Genomic DNA, 22,759 nt, shown 5'->3' with positions numbered 1-22,759 from the left:
TAAACCCTGTCTTTAACATAAACGTATACTTTTTTCTTGATGGTCTTTTTTAAGCAAAACTAATATTCGATATTCAACATTTCGTTCAAAAACTTTGTTGCTCTGCTACAAGCAAAACATCCTTAAAAAGTTCCCTAACTAGAACAACAATAAAAACTAGAGCTTCAAAGTTTTACTCAAAAAGGCCATTTATGTCATATAATTACAAGTCACATGACGGTGCATTAAAAAAGACTTTCAATGTCATGTTTGTGGGAAGTATTTTTCGAAAAATCTAACCTAAAGAAACACTTATTTATCACACTAAATATTAACTTCTAAAAGTGTAAAATGTTCTACTCAAAAAGTTAAAGTTAAATGTTTTACATTATACAAATAACTAACTATATATGTATAAAAATTTCTAAATGAATGTAACTAAAAGTTATTTGTATACTACTGTAAGATTTATTTTTCAAAATTTGTAACTTTTTAGTAAAATAATTTTAGATAGTTGGATACTTGTATATAAACATTAATAAATAAATAAACACTTATAAAAAAAAACCTATACAAACAAAAGTTACTTGCTTAAAGTTAACTTGGTAAATTTTGTTGATATGTTGATTTATTTGTAATGGTTTGAATACTGCATCAAGTCATTTCAATTTTTATTTAATTTAAAAGTATAGCTAAGCACACGTTTTTGTATCTTGATAAACTTATTTAATTTGTGTTTACTTTATTTTAATTGTATTTAAGACTATGTGATTAAAATTTCTTTTAGCGGTATTACTAAAAAACTTTACAACAGCTAATACTTTACTTTTTAGAACAACAGCTAATATTATAAAACTTTTTAAACCATCTGATTATTTAGATTTTCTTTTCACTTTATTTAGTGATGTACTTTGCTTTTCGTTTTAAAAAATTCAGATATTTTTTAACTATAATTTTATTCTAAGAAACTTAGTTGAATAGAATATATCCGCTTGACGTTCATGTTTACAGAACTGCAAAACTTATACACTAGTTTGAAATGTAAAACATCATTGAAATGTATACAGTAAGTATGTGGTAGTTCAATTAAATAATGTTTACTACTAAATTAAAAAGGTATAAGATTATAAGTTTTAGATATGTTATATTTATAACTAGCAAATTAAGTAATAGTAAAAAAGATTGTTCATTCAAAATAAGTAATCTTTATGTTACAACACTAACACTTAAAACACTTTCTAGTATAAAAAGTTATGTTTTTATAGTAAAAAAACCACCAATTACTTTAATTTTATAAAAATTGAAATATAGTAACCTTTTTCTTCCACTAAACTTTCATAGTGTATTAAAAGGTTATACTCAGAAAGAATAACTGCTCTAGTTTAAAAAAAACTTAACAAATTTGTTTATTGACATAGCCATGTATTGAATTAAGCTTTCTTGGGAGCTATAAATAAAATAGTTGTAGAAGACCCTCTAAAGCTATGGGTCTGGTCTATTTCGTATGAAATCATTTTTGCACGACGTTACTTTTGTAAAGGTATCAATTTTGCACGAATATAATTTACATAGCCTAACATTTGCACGAGTTGTCACTTTTGCACGTGTGCTAATGTTGTACGGTTGACTTTTGTGTAACATTAAAGAAACTAAAATTTGTTTCGTGCAACTTATTATACAATGTTGACGACTAGTACAAAAAAGTGACCGATTTTTACCGACGCCGTTTAAACGTGTCTACTCTAACATAACTGACACACGTGAAAAGGTTTCGCCGTTCGGCAGTGATGGACGTGAAAAAGTGACTGTTTATGCAAAACTATCAGTTTCTCATGCAAAAGTGACCTTTGCTACACTTTTGAAGCCTACCAAAAAGCTAATAAGGCTAATAGTTATAAAAATTGGTAGAACTAAATTTTTTATTAGCTTTTATAGTGTTAGTTAAAGCGTTTGTTAAATTAATATAATATACCCACTTTCAAAAATGTTTTGTTTTACTTATTTATTAAAAAAACAAACAAAAACTTTTATAATTTCAAGTCCTTGACGAGATATTAAACTGAGTTCATGGTGACTTTAAAACCAAAAGATTTTTTGTAAAGCATGTCGTTTGACTAAATGTTTTGAGCGCTTATTTTTCGTCGCTCAATAAAAAATAAAAACCCTATTTTTTAATAATTACACACTAATTAAATTAACAGGTGAAACGTTAGCTTATTTTTAAGTAATAAAGAGGAAGTGTTAATAACTTAAAACGTGCGTACTCAAGTGAAATGCGTACCTAAAGCTGGAAAGTTAATTGAAAAAATTATTTTAATGCTAAGAATATGAACGTTTTTTACTCATCATAAAATGATCAAATTCGTTACTTAAGAAAATAATCTTCTTTAAAGTTAAGTTATCAACAAGTTATCGAGAGGGCAGCAAGTTATCAAAACTGTAGCCTGTAATTAACCATAAAACTCGCAGAACACTTTAATTTACAAAGTTATACACACACTTATTTTGTTTGTTCAACCACCATGCTACTCACAATACTTATTTGTTTTAATAGCACCACAGTTTACACAGAATTAACTTTTTTAATGTTACTTTTGATACTGATTTTTGATCTTCGTATCAATTTTAATTAATAGGAAATTAATTTAAGTCATGAGTCGATTTAATTTTTAATTTTATTTTGCTTCTCATTTCTTGAAGTACACATTAAACTTTACTTTACGCAGATAACAAGCATTTAACTAGTAATATAAAATTTATTAGATTAAAGGTTGATACAAAGTATTCTAAAAAAAGTGTTGATAAAAAACGTGCAGGTTTTACTACTTTTTATCAAAGCTTAACTAAAATTTACCAAATTTTTTTTTAATAAAAAAACTAAATCTTTATAACCAAACATCTATATATAGATAATTAATACAATAATAATTAATATTTTATTTAACTTAACATCTTTTTGTAAAGTTTAGTGGTGTAATAGGCATGCATCAAAACTAACATTAATTTAAGTGTATTTTTAAAAAACTAAAAACTTATGTCATTGCTTAGTTTTTCTAATACATTAAAAATAAGAAGTTGTAGTTTTTTGTTATATTTTTTAAATATATAAACAAAATAACAGCAATATGTGCGATTGTTTAAAAAAAATGCTTTTTTGGACATCTTTTAACAAGGCCTCACATCGCAAACAGTTAGATGACATAGAAATTGAAATACAACGGTTAGGAAAGGAAAAAAATGAAGAAACTGAAAAAGAAAATGCTACTATAAGCGATCTTAATATACAAATTAAAGGTTTAAAACAAGAAAATGATATCTTACAAAAAAGAGCTTTACTTACACAAACACAAAATGAGAAAATTAAAGAAAAAAATGCTGCTATAAGCGATCTTAATATACAAATTAAAGATTTAACAGCAAAAAGAGATGACTTACAAAATAGAGCTGATAACAATTTCGACTTACTTACACAAGCAAAAAATAAAATTCAATTAATAAAAGAAAGTTGGGACAAAGATCAGACAAAATTAGTTAAATATGAAGCATTAGTAGCAAGTTTAGAAAGAGAAAAAAATGAATTAACCTTAAATTGTGAATCTTTAGCTGAAAAAAATTTAGAAATAGAAAAACATATTAAAACTCTTACTTCTGAAAACTATCAAAAACAACAACTTATTGACAGTTTAAATGAAAAATTAGATGAAGCGCGTGAGGTATGATTCTATAAATGAATTAACTGTTAAACTAAATTAAGGAAAAAAGAGTTAAAATTAAACTAATATTTAGAACTGTTTATAATATTAACCTTTTTTCAATGAACTTTAAAAAAACTGGGAAGCTTTTTATTCTTTACAGAATTTGTTACAACCTGCATAAAGTTTGAAAATTTATTGTAAAACAATTTTTCTATCTTGTTGTTTTTTAAAGGCAGTAAAGGTAGTAGTTTTAACTGACAAAACCAAGAATTTCACATTTGGCAACATGCTCTCGGAATTAGTTCCTAATAAATTAAGAAAAGATGAAGTTAAAAAAGCAACGATCAAAGATTTATATTTTCTCACAAATTATCAGGTTATTTTAACACTTCAAAAACTTAAATTATTATTTTTAGATAACAAAAAAATGTATTTTAAAAATAGTTCTAATAGGTTATATAAACATAATATAACAAAATATAAAACAGCGTAATAAATGGTTTTCAGGTAGACAATTTCGAACATCTAGCTGTGCAGCTAAATAAAAAATTTCCTTACATCAAAGAAATCGAGCTGCACACTGTCCGTAGTATAAAATCGAATGATCCTAAGAAACCACCAAAAGATAATTTAATTCAAAAACTTAAAGCCGTCGAAAAAAAACTGAAAAGTAAAAACTTATTTAAAAATATCTTGTTATTATTTTACTATTGAAAATACTTCTTAAAATTTAAATAACATTTACACTTAATTTTAAATAAACTTGTTATCAGATGTCTCCTTAATAATATTATGTGACCAAGAACATTACAGAGAAAGGAATATAGTACAACCTACACACGATCGTAGCATGCTGTGAGTTTGAAATCTAGTTATATTAGGGTGCTTATTTTTAGGTTATTTCGATCATACAACTTAATTTTTTTTCGTGTTTTATGAACTTGTGAAAAAAAAACCCTGTACGAAATTTAGATGATTTGAATAAACTCTAACATCGACTTAATCGATTCAAAAACAGTAAAAAAATAAAATGTATATGACACAAATAATGCTACCTTGGACTTTTAAGATAAAATTTTTTACATCAGGCTAATTATCACACAAACAAATTGCTAACTTTTAAAACAGTTAAATAAAAATTTATGTTAACATATCTTTTTTTTGAAAAAAATTGAAAATCAAGAAAACTAACAAAAATTAATAAAAGTTACATAAAACTTAGAAACTTCGCAGTAAAAGTTACGTCCAATCGTTTTGAATTGTTCACAATGTGTTTGTGTTACAAATAGCCTTAGATAAAAAGTTCGCCTTACAACTCAAATATTGCATTTTTTAGATCAAATAAATTTTGCTTTGGGTAGGATTTTTTTTAAAATTGATTTAGCCGAGGCTAAAAATTCTTCAAACTTTCTAAAATTTTTCACAAGTTTTTTTTTATATTTTTGAATCTAGAATTTTTTTATGCCAGAAAATGAAAATTGGTCATAAAAATAAGCACTTTAAAGTTTATTGGTTAAATAATTTAAATCTATTTAGTTTGTATCTGCTTGCACATGTTGAATTATCAACCTAGTTCCCTTCATTAGATAAACAGTATAATCTTAATAGAATTGAAATAGATAAAACTTTTAGTAATTTCAATTTAATTATACTAAAAGCAATTTGTATTTTATAAATAAATTCCTGTTTGATGAAAGAAAACAGATTTTGACTATACTGTCTTTTTTCGTAATATTTTGTAAATGTTATTTTTATCTACTGATATATAACTTTACTGTATAGTAATTATAATGTAAGTAAACTTAATTTATTTTAATTGTTGCTAATTGATTTTCTCTTAATTTAGTTAAGCAACGTTTACTTATGTAAATTTTTAATTAATTACCTAGTTTATGTATTAAAACTTAAGTCTAAATCCAATACTCATATAGCAGTCTAATTAAATTTTTTAATTTTAGTCTAGATGATGTATCCGTCCCCTTTGTTTTTGGAAGGGGACTGGATTTGTACGATGAAAATAAGAAGCCGCGAAATGGTTACGTACTTTCTATAAATCCTAAGTACTGCAAGTTTTGTACTCAAGAATTTCCTGGCTCTGTTAATTATTTTTTATAAATCTTAAAGTGCTATATAAGTTCATGTTGCAGCCCTTATTTTTAAAACAATAAAAGACGTTTGGGGCTAATTTATATAAAAGTTTTAAATCGTATTTAACCCTTTAAATAGGTTATCAATTGTCTTTTACCATTATTATAAAATGCAGTGTTAGATAAATTAAAAAACAAATTTATAAATGTAAAACAAAAAAAAATATATATATAAATTAAAAAAAAAAAAACAAAAAAAAAAAAATATATATATATATTAATTAAAAAAAAAAAAAAAAAAAAAAAAAAAAAAAAAAAGGGTCATTGAGTTGTTTGGTCGAGGAAGTAACTTTTATTTTAGGCAGCTGCACTTAAGTATTTTGCTTAAGTGGCCTGAAACAACTGTACCTTGACCAGCCACTCAACTAAATTTATTCTCACGTCTGCCTCCTCGTGGCATGACCCGGTAAACCGCCTCAGCTGGCGGGCCAAACGGCGTGGGAATAAATTTAATACAAATGTTAAAATAATTAAAACCTGGTTAAAAGTAACAAAGTGTATAATTTTTATTAACTTTTACAGTATGACTTAAGGTTTTTTTAAATGGTTAATATTTAAATTCCTACCTTATAATATTTTATGTGGTCAGTTTTAACTGAGCAAACTTGATTTATTACAATTTTCAAAATGTAAAGGTAAGTAGAAAATGCATAAATACTAGTTTAATTTTTTTCAGTTTTGTAAACTACCTTTAAACTTGTTAATATAAAGATAAAAAATACAAAGATAACAAAAAATGTTAAAAAGCTAGGAATAAAAATTAAAAAAAAAGAATTTATCTTCATATAATCAACACTATGCATATTAAAGTATCAGTGTAAACAAATTATATAAAATCATAAGTGAAACAACTTTTACTTACATGTATGTATAGCTGTTATGTATAGCTCCAGTAAGCTAATAAAAAAAAAACATTTAAAAAGTTATTTTTTTCAAGCAAAGCTTCGGAAATACATTTTAATAAGAATCTTAGCTTAAAAAACAAGATAGATTAGAGGTTTAATATTAGTTAAACTAAGTTTACTAAATTAAAGATTAAAAGTTTACTTTAGCGTGTTTATACATTGTTTTTATTATCATAGTTAATGTGGACATAAAATGCAGTAAGCTATTAAAAAACAAATTGAGGTTCAACTAAGACAAACATGAAAGACTTATTCTACTACAACATATAATAATGTTAATATTTTGTATACCAAAGCTAATATTTGAAAGAATTACCTTTATAGAATATCAAAATTATATATTTAGTTTAAAAGAGCGTTATACTTTTAACTTTATCTTTCAATATAACGAGAATAAGTTAAAAAAAACTTAATTAAATTACAGTTAAGTGTAACAAAAGTAAAGTAAGAGTTGTTATGGGTGCAATTTTAGCTAAATTTAATATCAATCGAATATTTTTTCGAAATTTTACAACTATGAATCGACTTTAAGTATCTATATTTGTAATTGGAAATAGTTTACCTAGTGCTATAGTTACGACTTTTTGGCATTTAAAATTCTGAGCCCTGATCAAAATGTCGTGAGCATTAAAATTTTTGTGGTAAACTACAGTTTTTTCATAACAAGCTTGAGACATAATGGCATTGTATTAGTAGCAAGTGGTATACATATTTAGATGTAACATCAATTACTTAGCAAATAACTTTTTGCTTTAAAGTCTAAGGGCTCACTACTTAAAGTTTTGTTAATGAAAGTATTGACTGATGTCACCTCCTGCTACTAGAAGCACCCAGATTAGTATGAACTTTAGTTAACATGACATTAATCCCAATAACTTTTTCAACTGGCCCCCTTTAAAGAAATTAAAAAAAACTATGTCCCCCTCCAATATGATACTCAAAAAACTACCATTAAAAACACTTAAGACCTTTTTTGCTCTTCATCTGCAACTCCAGAATATCTTTATTAAGTAACAAATTATACCCTCTTCCCCCTTGGCATCTCATGGTCATTTTAATATCTGTCATGCCACTTGGCTCTATTTAGGAAACCCTGATCTAAGCCAACTCAGGGTAGTTTTAAGCTTTTGAGGTTCTTGATTAGTTTTGTACATAAAACAGGGTAACCATATTACATGGCTAAATGACTATGAATTTCAACATTTAAGAAGATAAAACCTGGATTTTTATTTTATTTGAAAAAAAGTGGATTAAAACGAAAATTTTATTAAAAACATTGAAAAACCTTGATTTTAGTTTTATTTTCATGTTAACATACAAAATTTATTTTTTGTGATAATGGGATATTTCTTGTTAAACAAATTGCAATTTAGTCATTGTACTTTTTATTCAGAAAACACATATCAAGTAACTTTATGGTAATTATGGTACCACAGTAACTTTATGGTAATTTTATCCTATTTAAAACAGTTTCAACCTTAAGTTTTTGCTAAAATTAATAAACCAGTGGCCACCCTGTGTAACTTAAAATTGCAAACAAAAAATATTTTTAAAGATCAAGTTTTTTAATGGGTTACATTAGATTGTTAACCTATGCTTTTCAAGGCCAAAGAGAGCTACCAGAAAATAACTAATAAAAGATACAGCTGATTTAAAAATAACAAAAAAATAAAAATATAAAAATTTTTATTTACATAAAGTGGTCACAGAAATAAAGTATAACTAATATTATCAAATATAAATCATTTGTATATATTTTAGTAAGACTTAAACATAATTATGAAATTAAATGTTCCATGCTATAAGCTTAGAACCACTGCAAGCTCACCACCACTGCAAGCTCACCACACCATCAAAATGGTTAGTTTTCATTGTAATGCATGTTTGTTACTTTCATGATACAGTATTGATTTATTTCAATCTACTCTACCGATTATTGTATTTTATCTATCTTGATTGATTATTTTAAATTTGTAACAAAATATTAATTTTCATCAGCTTCTTCAAGGATTTTGAAATGAAATCTATATTGACTCAATCCCTGAAAGGGTTTGTTTTGTTTCAATTTGTGTATTTTTACTTTGAGTTTTATTTTATATATTTAAAATAAAGTTAATTGACAAAGAAACTCATCATTCACCTTTGCTTGTTACTATTTTGATTGATGAATCAGGCTGGATGAATCCAGCCGGATAATGACTTTTCGGATGCGGCCGGATATCAATAAGAAAATTTTATCGAATTGAACTAGATACTAATATTAAATTAAGGTCGGATTTTATTTAGATAAAAGCTTCGGATCCGGCTTTGATCTAATTTTATGGATAAAGCTAGTCAATTTTTTAAATCCTTTTAATTCAAGCAACATTCCCAAGTCTGACAACTTAAGATGTAGGTTAAGACACGTCACATGTTTATATAATGTAGAAATAGAATTGACAAAGGTACGTATGTCAAATATCAATCTTCAAAAAAAATTTGATTAAGGTAATTTTACAATAGGATATTTCAACTAAGTTAGACCGACACAAGACATTAGTACTTATTATGTTAAAAGCTACTTTCAAACATAATTCTAAAATCGAATGCATACAGTATTGTTTTGTAAAAAAGTAAAGCAAAAATTGTATATATTTTTTATAAAATAAACACTTTTCCGAGCCGGTCATTACTATTTGCCGGGGCCGGTCATTTTTACTTTGAGTGCCTGATCTGTAGACTCTACAGCTTAAGCAATGTGATTAGTTAAACAGTATGTCAAGTAATTATTAGTTTCAGAGATTAAGTTTTTACCACAAAAGCGTTTGGCATTGTAAAATTATTTATTTGAAGTGTACATTGCGAACCGCATGTTGCATGCGGGCTACAGTTTTCTGATCCATTAATAAGAGTACTTTTGTTATAAACAATCTTTATTTTATATACACCAATTGTTATCAGGCTAAATTACCACGCTGGCTAAAGACGTTTGTACGTTGCTGAACCCAAGTCTTTATAAGTTTATTAATCATTTAGATCCTTCTTCTGGTTATGTATATAAAAGATGTGTTTTATACGACTTTTATTGAAAAGTAGCAAGTGATTACATGACCGTTTCTACGACGGTTTTATTTAGTTAAAGATCTTAACAAGTAAACTAATTTAATGTCAGTAAGATTTCTTTAGTCTGAATTCGTGTTTAATAGTAAATATTTTCTCCTGCTAAAGTGATTATGTTGAAGCTATGTAGACTAATAAGTGCTGTTTGTTAAGTAGAAGATGGTTAGTCTGACTCAACCTTTTTTGATTTACGATGTCTATTTATTGCCATTTTACTAACAAGTGTAGAACTATGTTTTACGATAGTTTTATGTTACATGTATAGTGATCCAAATAAATTTGTTTTTACCACTACTCGAGTGAATAATTTTACTCATCAATTTGCTTAACGACTACCTTAATGAATATATTTTACATTTGTTTGTACCTACAAATGAGTTATAAAATCTGCTTATATAAAATTATTTCTTTTATCGTTTAGTTGAACATCAATTTGTTTCTGAAAATTTAATATTTAAATTTACTCAGGCTGTTTAAGTTTTCCTTGGTTGAAATTTTACTTTACCAAGAATATCAAAGTATATACAATTAACTCGTCAAAAGCAACCATTAAATTTTTGTTAAATGTATAAAAAATGTTTAAAGTCGACTTTTGATTCAAAGAAATTTCACATACCTGTTGAAAAGCTTTGATGGTAAAATAACTTACATCCCTTCACTTTGTGTACATACAATTTTTTTTATTGAACGACAAAACAAAGCTCTCAAAAAGTTTAGTCCAAAGACCCGGTGTACAAAGTTGTACTCGGTTATCGAGGCATACACCACTATGGCTACAGCTTAATGTCTTGTTATTGTTATATGCTTGATTCGACAAAGCTAAAATTTTCATAGTCTTTGATAAATAATTTATTTTTATGATAAAGTAAAAAGTAGCTTTAAATGTCAATAGTTTCTTATATTACTGACCTTACTCTAGCTTATTGTTTAAGTTTGCGCTTTCAACTGCAGTCTTGGTCAACAGAAGTTATGTTTGACAAAGCTCAGTGTAAAGAAAGAACTTTCGGACTCGAGAACTTGTATTTATACTTTTGTATTCATTCGTCAGTTAGCTGTTAAAAGGCTTTGTAATCCTTTTACTACCAGTATACAATTGTAATGGCTTTGTATATCGTTTATAAAAACAGCCTTAATTTTTGAGCTTTTATCTTGAAAAATACTTAGTAAAATAAAGTTACCTGCCGTTTGAGAACGCATTACTCTGTCAAAAATTCAAAATCAAAAAGCAGATTACTTCGTAAAAAATTGATATAAAATAATTAAATTTAGTTATTAGAATCTGTTTATAATACTATTTATATACTCTATAAATTTATTTTAAGCTTTACATATTTGAAATAATATGTTTTGGTTTTAAGAAAACAAATAGAGAGATCTCAACTGCTGGAGGCGAAGTAATATATTTATTCTTTCAAAAATTTATTTTACAAATAGAACTATTTGAATTCTTATCAATTCTATTTTTATTCTATTCTTATTCAAATTTTCTATTTGAATAAGATTTATTTAAGCACTGACGAGGTCTTTGACCGAAACTTAGTTTGTAAAATAAATTTTAAAAATAAAACATTTTTAATGCTTGCAATTACGAAACAAAATACACTGCAGTTGTTTGAAGTTGTATAAGCTTCAAAATATTGTGTTGTTTTTAGTATTAAAGTTTTAGTAACAGACAAAATATACAAAGATTACATTTATCTGATAAACATGGGATATAAAAAATAAAACTTTTCATAGAATTGAACCATTACTCAGCAACAAGCTACAACTGAAGGTACTTTGCTATATTTAGAGGTAGTATCTATTTGTTTTAAAAATCTAACTATAAGCACAATGGAATTGTATTCCTATATATAGTTTAATACGTTTGAATCTTAAACAAACAAAGTATATAAATCAGTTTAAACTAATTAAAAATGTTTATATGAGTAAAACTATGCATAAAAACCAAAAGAATATCACGAATAAATAATGCTCAATAGTATACAGATAAAATACAGTTTAATAAACAAATTATTTATAGGTTAACCTTAAATATGAACTAAACAAAATTAAATTGTTACTAATATATACTTTTTTTATTCAAAATAAACAATTTTTTACAAAGACTCTGCATGTTTTTGTATTAAAATATACAACAACAAGATTTTAACCTATTACTACGTTTTTTATCTATAGTGGTTTCATCGTATAACCAATTATTTTATATACTTTCACTCTTTCGCGATAAAACAATTAACTTTAAACGTTACGAATATATTTTAAAGTAAATAAAGCATCATATGTCATTAACGGTTTATAAGCACAGTATTAATAAGAAATAAATAGGGTTATTGAGCTCAAATAAGCAAACTTTCGATAAATTGTACTAATTGTGAAAAATATTTTTCATCCGCTAGGTGGCGCCAAGGAGTCAACAGTTGACCTTTGACCCTTCACCAAATTTGATTTGAAAAGTAAAAAATTAAAATTATTTACGGGTTTTCTGTCCACACGGGGTCGCTGTTTCATCATCAAATCTAAGCCGAGAAAACATATATTTAAAAGAAAATAACGTTAAAAAAGATGTACTAAAATCTGTTTTTTATAGAATTAAATTTTCTAATGAAAAGCAAAGTTGATACTTATAAAGATAAAGTTTAAAAAAAAAAAAAAAACAAAAAAAAAACATCTTTAAAAACTAAGTAGTTAGAACTAAAGCTGCATCATATAGTTAATAAATAAAGCATAAATTATTAAAAAGTTTCCTTTTACAAACCGGCTTGTAGTTTTTATTACCTTTTAATTCTATTTGAATCAAGTAGAAATTTTATAAATATTCCAAGAGCAAGTTTATTAAAATAAGTGAGAACACGTGAAAAAAAACCATTTTTTTAAATAACAAAAACATATTTATTTCTTCATAAATCATCAGGAATTGCAATAGACACCACTCTAAACCCTGTCTTTAACATAAACGTATACTTTTTTCTTGATGGTCTCTTTTAAGCAAAACTAATATTCGATATTCAACATTTCGTTCAAAAACTTTGTTGCTCTGCTACAAGCAAAACATCCTTAAAAAGTTCCCTAACTAGAACAACAATAAAAACTAGAGCTTCAAAGTTTTACTCAAAAAGGCCATTTATGTCATATAATTACAAGTCACATGACGGTGCATTAAAAAAGACTTTCAATGTCATGTTTGTGGGAAGTATTTTTCGAGAAATCTAACCTAAAGAAACACTTATTTATCACACTAAATATTAACTTCTAAAAGTGTAAAATGTTCTACTCAAAAAGTTAAAGTTAAATGTTTTACATTATACAAATAACTAACTATATATGTATAAAAATTTCTAAATGAATGTAACTAAAAGTTATTTGTATACTACTGTAAGATTTATTTTTCAAAATTTGTAACTTTTTAGTAAAATAATTTTAGATAGTTGGATACTTGTATATAAACATTAATAAATAAATAAACACTTATAAAAAAAAACCTATACAAACAAAAGTTACTTGCTTAAAGTTAACTTGGTAAATTTTGTTGATATGTTGATTTATTTGTAATGGTTTGAATACTGCATCAAGTCATTTCAATTTTTATTTAATTTAAAAGTATAGCTAAGCACACGTTTTTGTATCTTGATAAACTTATTTAATTTGTGTTTACTTTATTTTAATTGTATTTAAGACTATGTGATTAAAATTTCTTTTAGCGGTATTACTAAAAAACTTTACAACAGCTAATACTTTACTTTTTAGAACAACAGCTAATATTATAAAACTTTTTAAACCATCTGATTATTTAGATTTTCTTTTCACTTTATTTAGTGATGTACTTTGCTTTTCGTTTTAAAAAATTTAGATATTTTTTAACTATAATTTTATTCTAAGAAACTTAGTTGAATAGAATATATCCGCTTGACTTTCATGTTTACAGAACTGCAAAACTTATACACTAGTTTGAAATGTAAAACATCATTGAAATGTATACAGTAAGTATGTGGTAGTTCAATTAAATAATGTTTACTACTAAATTAAAAAGGTATAAGATTATAAGTTTTAGATATGTTATATTTATAACTAGCAAATTAAGTAATAGTAAAAAAGATTGTTCATTCAAAATAAGTAATCTTTATGTTACAACACTAACACTTAAAACACTTTCTAGTATAAAAAGTTATGTTTTTATAGTAAAAAAACCACCAATTACTTTAATTTTATAAAAATTGAAATATAGTAACCTTTTTCTTCCACTAAACTTTCATAGTGTATTAAAAGGTTATACTCAGAAAGAATAACTGCTCTAGTTTAAAAAAAAACTTAACAAATTTGTTTATTGACATAGCCATGTATTGAATTAAGCTTTCTTGGGAGCTATAAATAAAATAGTTGTAGAAGACCCTCTAAAGCTATGGGTCTGGTCTATTTCGTATGAAATCATTTTTGCACGACGTTACTTTTGTAAAGGTATCAATTTTGCACGAATATAATTTACATAGCCTAACATTTGCACGAGTTGTCACTTTTGCACGTGTGCTAATGTTGTACGGTTGACTTTTGTGTAACATTAAAGAAACTAAAATTTGTTTCGTGCAACTTATTATACAATGTTGACGACTAGTACAAAAAAGTGACCGATTTTTACCGACGCCGTTTAAACGTGTCTACTCTAACATAACTGACACACGTGAAAAGGTTTCGCCGTTCGGCAGTGATGGACGTGAAAAAGTGACTGTTTATGCAAAACTATCAGTTTCTCATGCAAAAGTGACCTTTGCTACACTTTTGAAGCCTACCAAAAAGCTAATAAGGCTAATAGTTATAAAAATTGGTAGAACAAAATTTTTTATTAGCTTTTATAGTGTTAGTTAAATTAATATAATATACCCACTTTCAAAAATGTTTTGTTTTACTTATTTATTAAAAAAACAAACAAAAACTTTTATAATTTCAAGTCCTTGACGAGATATTAAACTGAGTTCATGGTGACTTTAAAACCAAAAGATTTTTTGTAAATCATGTCGTTTGACTAAATGTTTTGAGCGCTTATTTTTCGTCGCTCAATAAAAAATAAAAACCCTATTTTTTAATAATTACACACTAATTAAATTAACAGGTGAAACGTTAGCTTATTTTTAAGTAATAAAGAGGAAGTGTTAATAACTTAAAACGTGCGTACTCAAGTGAAATGCGTACCTAAAGCTGGAAAGTTAATTGAAAAAATTATTTTAATGCTAAGAATATGAACGTTTTTTACTCATCATAAAATGATCAAATTCGTTACTTAAGAAAATAATCTTCTTTAAAGTTAAGTTATCAACAAGTTATCGAGAGGGCAGCAAGTTATCAAAACTGTAGCCTGTAATTAACCATAAAACTCGCAGAACACTTTAATTTACAAAGTTATACACACACTTATTTTGTTTGTTCAACCACCATGCTACTCACAATACTTATTTGTTTTAATAGCACCACAGTTTACACAGAATTAACTTTTTTAATGTTACTTTTGATACTGATTTTTGATCTTCGTATCAATTTTAATTAATAGGAAATTAATTTAAGTCATGAGTCGATTTAATTTTTAATTTTATTTTGCTTCTCATTTCTTGAAGTACACATTAAACTTTACTTTACGCAGATAACAAGCATTTAACTAGTAATATAAAATTTATTAGATTAAAGGTTGATACAAAGTATTCTAAAAAAAGTGTTGATAAAAAACGTGCAGGTTTTACTACTTTTTATCAAAGCTTAACTAAAATTTACCAAATTTTTTTTTAATAAAAAAAATAAATCTTTATAACCAAACATCTATATATAGATAATTAATACAATAATAATTAATATTTCATTTAACTTAACATCTTTTTGTAAAGTTTAGTGGTGTAATAGGCATGCATCAAAACTAACATTAATTTAAGTGTATTTTTAAAAAACTAAAAACTTATGTCATTGCTTAGTTTTTCTAATACATTAAAAATAAGAAGTTGTAGTTTTTTGTTATATTTTTTAAATATATAAACAAAATAACAGCAATATGTGCGATTGTTTAAAAAAAATGCTTTTTTGGACATCTTTTAACAAGGCCTCACATCGCAAACAGTTAGATGACATAGAAATTGAAATACAACGGTTAGGAAAGGAAAAAATGAAGAAACTGAAAAAGAAAATGCTACTATAAGCGATCTTAATATACAAATTAAAGGTTTAAAACAAGAAAATGATATCTTACAAAAAAGAGCTTTACTTACACAAACACAAAATGAGAAAATTAAAGAAAAAAATGCTGCTATAAGCGATCTTAATATACAAATTAAAGATTTAACAGCAAAAAGAGATGACTTACAAAATAGAGCTGATAACAATTTCGACTTACTTACACAAGCAAAAAATAAAATTCAATTAATAAAAGAAAGTTGGGACAAAGATCAGACAAAATTAGTTAAATATGAAGCATTAGTAGCAAGTTTAGAAAGAGAAAAAAATGAATTAACCTTAAATTGTGAATCTTTAGCTGAAAAAAATTTAGAAATAGAAAAACATATTAAAACTCTTACTTCTGAAAACTATCAAAAACAACAACTTATTGACAGTTTAAATGAAAAATTAGATGAAGCGCGTGAGGTATGATTCTATAAATGAATTAACTGTTAAACTAAATTAAGGAAAAAAGAGTTAAAATTAAACTAATATTTAGAACTGTTTATAATATTAACCTTTTTTCAATGAACTTTAAAAAAACTGGGAAGCTTTTTATTCTTTACAGAATTTGTTACAACCTGCATAAAGTTTGAAAATTTATTGTAAAACAATTTTTCTATCTTGTTGTTTTTTAAAGGCAGTAAAGGTAGTAGTTTTAACTGACAAAACCAAGAATTTCACATTTGGCAACATGCTCTCGGAATTAGTTCCTAATAAATTAAGAAAAGATGAAGTTAAAAAAGCAACGATCAAAGATTTATATTTTCTCACAAATTATCAGGTTATTTTAACACTTCAAAAACTTAAATTATTATTTTTAGATAACAAAAAAATGTATTTTAAAAATAGTTCTAATAGGTTATATAAACATAATATAACAAAATATAAAACAGCGTAATAAATGGTTTTCAGGTAGACAATTTCGAACATCTAGCTGTGCAGCTAAATAAAAAATTTCCTTACATCAAAGAAATCGAGCTGCACACTGTCCGTAGTATAAAATCGAATGATCCTAAGAAACCACCAAAAGATAATTTAATTCAAAAACTTAAAGCCGTCGAAAAAAAAACTGAAAAGTAAAAACTTATTTAAAAATATCTTGTTATTATTTTACTATTGAAAATACTTCTTAAAATTCAAATAACATTTACACTTAATTTTAAATAAACTTGTTATCAGATGTCTCCTTAAGAATATTATGTGACCAAGAACATTACAGAGAAAGGAATATAGTACAACCTACACACGATCGTAGCATGCTGTGAGTTTGAAATCTAGTTATATTAGGGTGCTTATTTTTAGGTTATTTCGATCATACAACTTAATTTTTTTTCGTGTTTTATGAACTTGTGAAAAAAAAACCCTGTACGAAATTTAGATGATTTGAATAAACTCTAACATCGACTTAATCGATTCAAAAACAGTAAAAAAATAAAATGTATATGACACAAATAATGCTACCTTGGACTTTTAAGATAAAATTTTTTACATCAGGCTAATTATCACACAAACAAATTGCTAACTTTTAAAACAGTTAAATAAAAATTTTTGTTAACATATCTTTTTTTTGAAAAAAATTGAAAATCAAGAAAACTAACAAAAATTAATAAAAGTTACATAAAACTTAGAAACTTCGCAGTAAAAGTTACGTCCAATCGTTTTGAATTGTTCACAATGTGTTTGTGTTACAAATAGCCTTAGATAAAAAATTCGCCTTACAACTCAAATATTGCATTTTTTAGATCAAATAAATTTTGCTTTGGGTAGGATTTTTTTTTAAATTGATTTAGCCGAGGCTAAAAATTCTTCAAACTTTCTAAAATTTTTCACAAGTTTTTTTTTATATTTTTGAATCTAGAATTTTTTTATGCCAGAAAATGAAAATTGGTCATAAAAATAAGCACTTTAAAGTATATTGGTTAAATAATTTAAATCTATTTAGTTTGTATCTGCTTGCACATGTTGAATTATCAACCTAGTTCCCTTCATTAGATAAACAGTATAATCTTAATAGAATTGAAATAGATAAAACTTTTAGTAATTTCAATTTAATTATACTAAAAGCAATTTGTTTTTTATAAATAAATTCCTGTTTGATGAAAGAAAACAGATTTTGACTATACTGTCTTTTTTCGTAATATTTTGTAAATGTTATTTTTATCCACTGATATATAACTTTACTGTATAGTAATTATAATGTAAGTAAACTTAATTTATTTTAATTGTTGCTAATTGATTTTCTCTTAATTTGTTAAGCAACGTTTACTTATGTAAATTTTTAATTAATTACCTAGTTTATGTATTAAAACTTAAGTCTAAATCCAATACTCATATAGCAGTCTAATTAAATTTTTTAATTTTAGTCTAGATGATGTATCCGTCCCCTTTGTTTTTGGAAGGGGACTGGATTTGTACGATGAAAATAAGAAGCCGCGAAATGGTTACGTACTTTCTATAAATCCTAAGTACTGCAAGTTTTGTACTCAAGAATTTCCTGGCTCTGTTAATTATTTTTTATAAATCTTAAAGTGTTATATAAGTTCATGTTGCAGCCCTTATTTTTAAAACAATAAAAGACGTTTGGGGCTAATTCATATAAAAGTTTTAAATCGTATTTAACCCTTTAAATAGGTTATCAATTGTCTTTTACCATTATTATAAAATTTGCAGTGTTAGATAAATTACAAAACAAATTTATAAATGTAAAACAAAAAAAAATATATATATAAATTAAAAAAAAAAAAAAAAAAACAAAAAAAAAAAAAAAAAAAAAAAAAAAAAAAAAAAATGGGTCATTGAGTTGTTTGGTCGAGGAAGTAACTTTTATTTTAGGCAGCTGCACTTAAGTATTTTGCTTAAGTGGCCTGAAACAACTGTACCTTGACCAGCCACTCAACTAAATTTATTCTCACGTCTGCCTCCTCGTGGCATGACCCGGTAAACCGCCTCAGCTGGCGGGCCAAACGGCGTGGGAATAAATTTAATACAAATGTTAAAATAATTAAAACCTGGTTAAAAGTAACAAAGTGTATAATTTTTATTAACTTTTACAGTATGACTTAAGGTTTTTTTAAATGGTTAATATTTAAATTCCTACCTTATAATATTTTATGTGGTCAGTTTTAACTGAGCAAACTTGATTTATTACAATTTTCAAAATGTAAAGGTAAGTAGAAAATGCATAAATACTAGTTTAATTTTTTTCAGTTTTGTAAACTACCTTTAAACTTGTTAATATAAAGATAAAAAATACAAAGATAACAAAAAATGTTAAAAAGTTAGGAATAAAAATTAAAAAAAAAGAATTTATCTTCATATAATCAACACTATGCATATTAAAGTATCAGTGTAAACAAATTATATAAAATCATAAGTGAAACAACTTTTACTTACATGTATGTATAGCTGTTATGTATAGCTCCAGTAAGCTAATAAAAAAAAAAACATTTAAAAAGTAATTTTTTTCAAGCAAAGCTTCGGAAATACATTTTAATAAGAATCTTAGCTTAAAAAACAAGATAGATTAGAGGTTTAATATTAGTTAAACTAAGTTTACTAAATTAAAGATTAAAAGTTTACTTTAGCGTGTTTATACATTGTTTTTATTATCATAGTTAATGTGGACATAAAATGCAGTAAGCTATTAAAAAACAAATTGAGGTTCAACTAAGACAAACATGAAAGACTTATTCTACTACAACATATAATAATGTTAATATTTTGTATACCAAAGCTAATATTTGAAAGAATTACCTTTATAGAATATCAAAATTATATATTTAGTTTAAAAGAGCGTTATACTTTTAACTTTATCTTTCAATATAACGAGAATAAGTTAAAAAAAACTTAATTAAATTACAGTTAAGTGTAACAAAAGTAAAGTAAGAGTTGTTATGGGTGCAATTTTAGCTAAATTTAATATCAATCGAATATTTTTTCGAAATTTTACAACTATGAATCGACTTTAAGTATCTATATTTGTAATTGGAAATAGTTTACCTAGTGCTATAGTTACGACTTTTTGGCATTTAAAATTCTGAGCCCTGATCAAAATGTCGTGAGCATTAAAATTTTTGTGGTAAACTACAGTTTTTTCATAACAAGCTTGAGACATAATGGCATTGTATTAGTAGCAAGTGGTATACATATTTAGATGTAACATCAATTACTTAGCAAATAACTTTTTGCTTTAAAGTCTAAGGGCTCACTACTTAAAGTTTTGTTAATGAAAGTATTGACTGATGTCACCTCCTGCTACTAGAAGCACCCAGATTAGTATGAACTTTAGTTAACATGACATTAATCCCAATAACTTTTTCAACTGGCCCCCTTTAAAGAAATTAAAAAAACTATGTCCCCCTCCAATATAATACTCAAAAAACTACCATTAAAAACACTTAAGACCTTTTTTGCTCTTCATCTGCAACTCCAGAATATCTTTATTAAGTAACAAATTATACCCTCTTCCCCCTTGGCATCTCATGGTCATTTTAATATCTGTCATGCCACTTGGCTCTATTTAGGAAACCCTGATCTAAGCCAACTCAGGGTAGTTTTAAGCTTTTGAGGTTCTTGATTAGTTTTGTACATAAAACAGGGTAACCATATTACATGGCTAAATGACTATGAATTTCAACAAACCTGGATTTTTATTTTATTTGAAAAAAAGTGGATTAAAACGAAAATTTTATTAAAAACATTGAAAAACCTTGATTTTAGTTTTATTTTCATGTTAACATACAAAATTTATTTTTTGTGATAATGGGATATTTCTTGTTAAACAAATTGCAATTTAGTCATTGTACTTTTTATTCAGAAAACACATATCAAGTAATACCACAGTAACTTTATGGTAATTTTATCCTATTTAAAACAGTTTCAACCTTAAGTTTTTGCTAAAATTAATAAACCAGTGGCCACCCTGTGTAACTTAAAATTGCAAACAAAAAATATTTTTAAAGATCAAGTTTTTTAATGGGTTACATTAGATTGTTAACCTATGCTTTTCAAGGCCAAAGAGAGCTACCAGAAAATAACTAATAAAAGATACAGCTGATTTAAAAATAACAAAAAAATAAAAATATAAAAATTTTTATTTACATAAAGTGGTCACAGAAATAAAGTATAATTAATATTATCAAATATAAATCATTTGTATATATTTTAGTAAGACTTAAACATAATTATGAAGTTAAATGTTCCATGCTATAAGCTTAGAACCACTGCAAGCTCACCACCACTGCAAGCTCACCACACCATCAAAATGGTTAGTTTTCATTGTAATGCATGTTTGTTACTTTCATGATACAGTATTGATTTATTTCAATCTACTCTACCGATTATTGTATTTTATCTATCTTGATTGATTATTTTAAATTTGTAACAAAATATTAATTTTCATCAGCTTCTTCAAGGATTTTGAAATGAAATCTATATTGACTCAATCCCTGAAAGGGTTTGTTTTGTTTCAATTTGTGTATTTTTACTTTGAGTTTTATTTTATATATTTAAAATAAAGTTAATTGACAAAGAAACTCATCATTCACCTTTGCTTGTTACTATTTTGATTTTAGTTACAGTATCTTATAGTTTTGATTTGTACAAAAAAAGGATATTTATCTAACTCTTTTCTTAATTGTTTTTATAAAGTAATCCACATTGTTAGTATTAATTTTTTAACTTTATATATTCAGATATTAATTTTGAAGGTTTATTACTGTGTTTATCATTTAAAACATTTGTAAACATCAAAATAAATTGTACCTTGATATTCCTAAGCAATGCAGTTTTACAACAAAACAAGATATTTTGAAGTTTTTCAAAAACTCAGAATAACTCAGGATTTTTTCTAATTTTATAAAACTCTACTGACTCAGAGTATTTTTGTTTGTTACAGAAAAACTCAGGAAAATATTCTTTATTTTTAATCTCCGGAAAGTTATTTTGTAGATTTAGTTGCAACACATTACCATTTTATAACTAATTTTGTTGAAGAACTTTAACTTAATATTTAAAAATAAGTTAACCATTTATAAAAAAACTCCAGACAGTTTAAGGTCACACAGGACAGTTTTTGATTGTTGAGGACTTTTTGGCTCAAAGATGGCAACCCTGTTAATGTAGATAATAAAAAAAAAACTTGATTTATACTGGGTCCACTCTGTTCAGATATATATTATTTGCCACACACTCAAAATATCTCAGGATATCAGAATTATGGAACATCTCTGGATAGTTTGTTAAACTCAGGCTGACTCAAGATATATATTTTCTTATAAAAACCCAAAGATAGTTTTAAATTTTTTTTAAATCTAAAGATTTTTTTTTTCTGTTATTTAAATGAGATTTAGTTCCAATAATTTCTTGTTTCAATTTTCTTTAAGAAAATGATTTTTGTTAGTTCTTTAAATTTTTTTGAACTTAGAAGAACTAAGAATGACTCACTACAGTTTATGGTCACTCATGACAATTATTGGCCATTTAGCCACTTTTTTATATGAATAGTGGCATCCCTTATATTTTAAACTACGAATAAACTTAACTAAATGAAGTTTTTTTAACATCTTTATTTATGTTTACAAAAGAAAAATTTACAAAAAAGACAAGGTAATTTTTTACAATAATAAGTTTTAAGAAACAAGTTAAATTTCAATAAACATTGTTGTAAAACTTGATTGTCTGAAATTAATGAAGTTAGTGAATCTACTTGAGAAAGAAAAAATTAATAAAATATATTGTTACT

Source organism: Thalia democratica, chromosome 6 (assembly GCF_965202585.1).
Source record: "Thalia democratica chromosome 6, ktThaDemo2.hap1.1, whole genome shotgun sequence".
Taxonomy (NCBI): Eukaryota; Metazoa; Chordata; class Thaliacea; order Salpida; family Salpidae; genus Thalia; species Thalia democratica.
The sequence above is the reverse complement of the archived record's forward strand: the minus strand, read 5'-3'. Positions refer to the sequence as shown.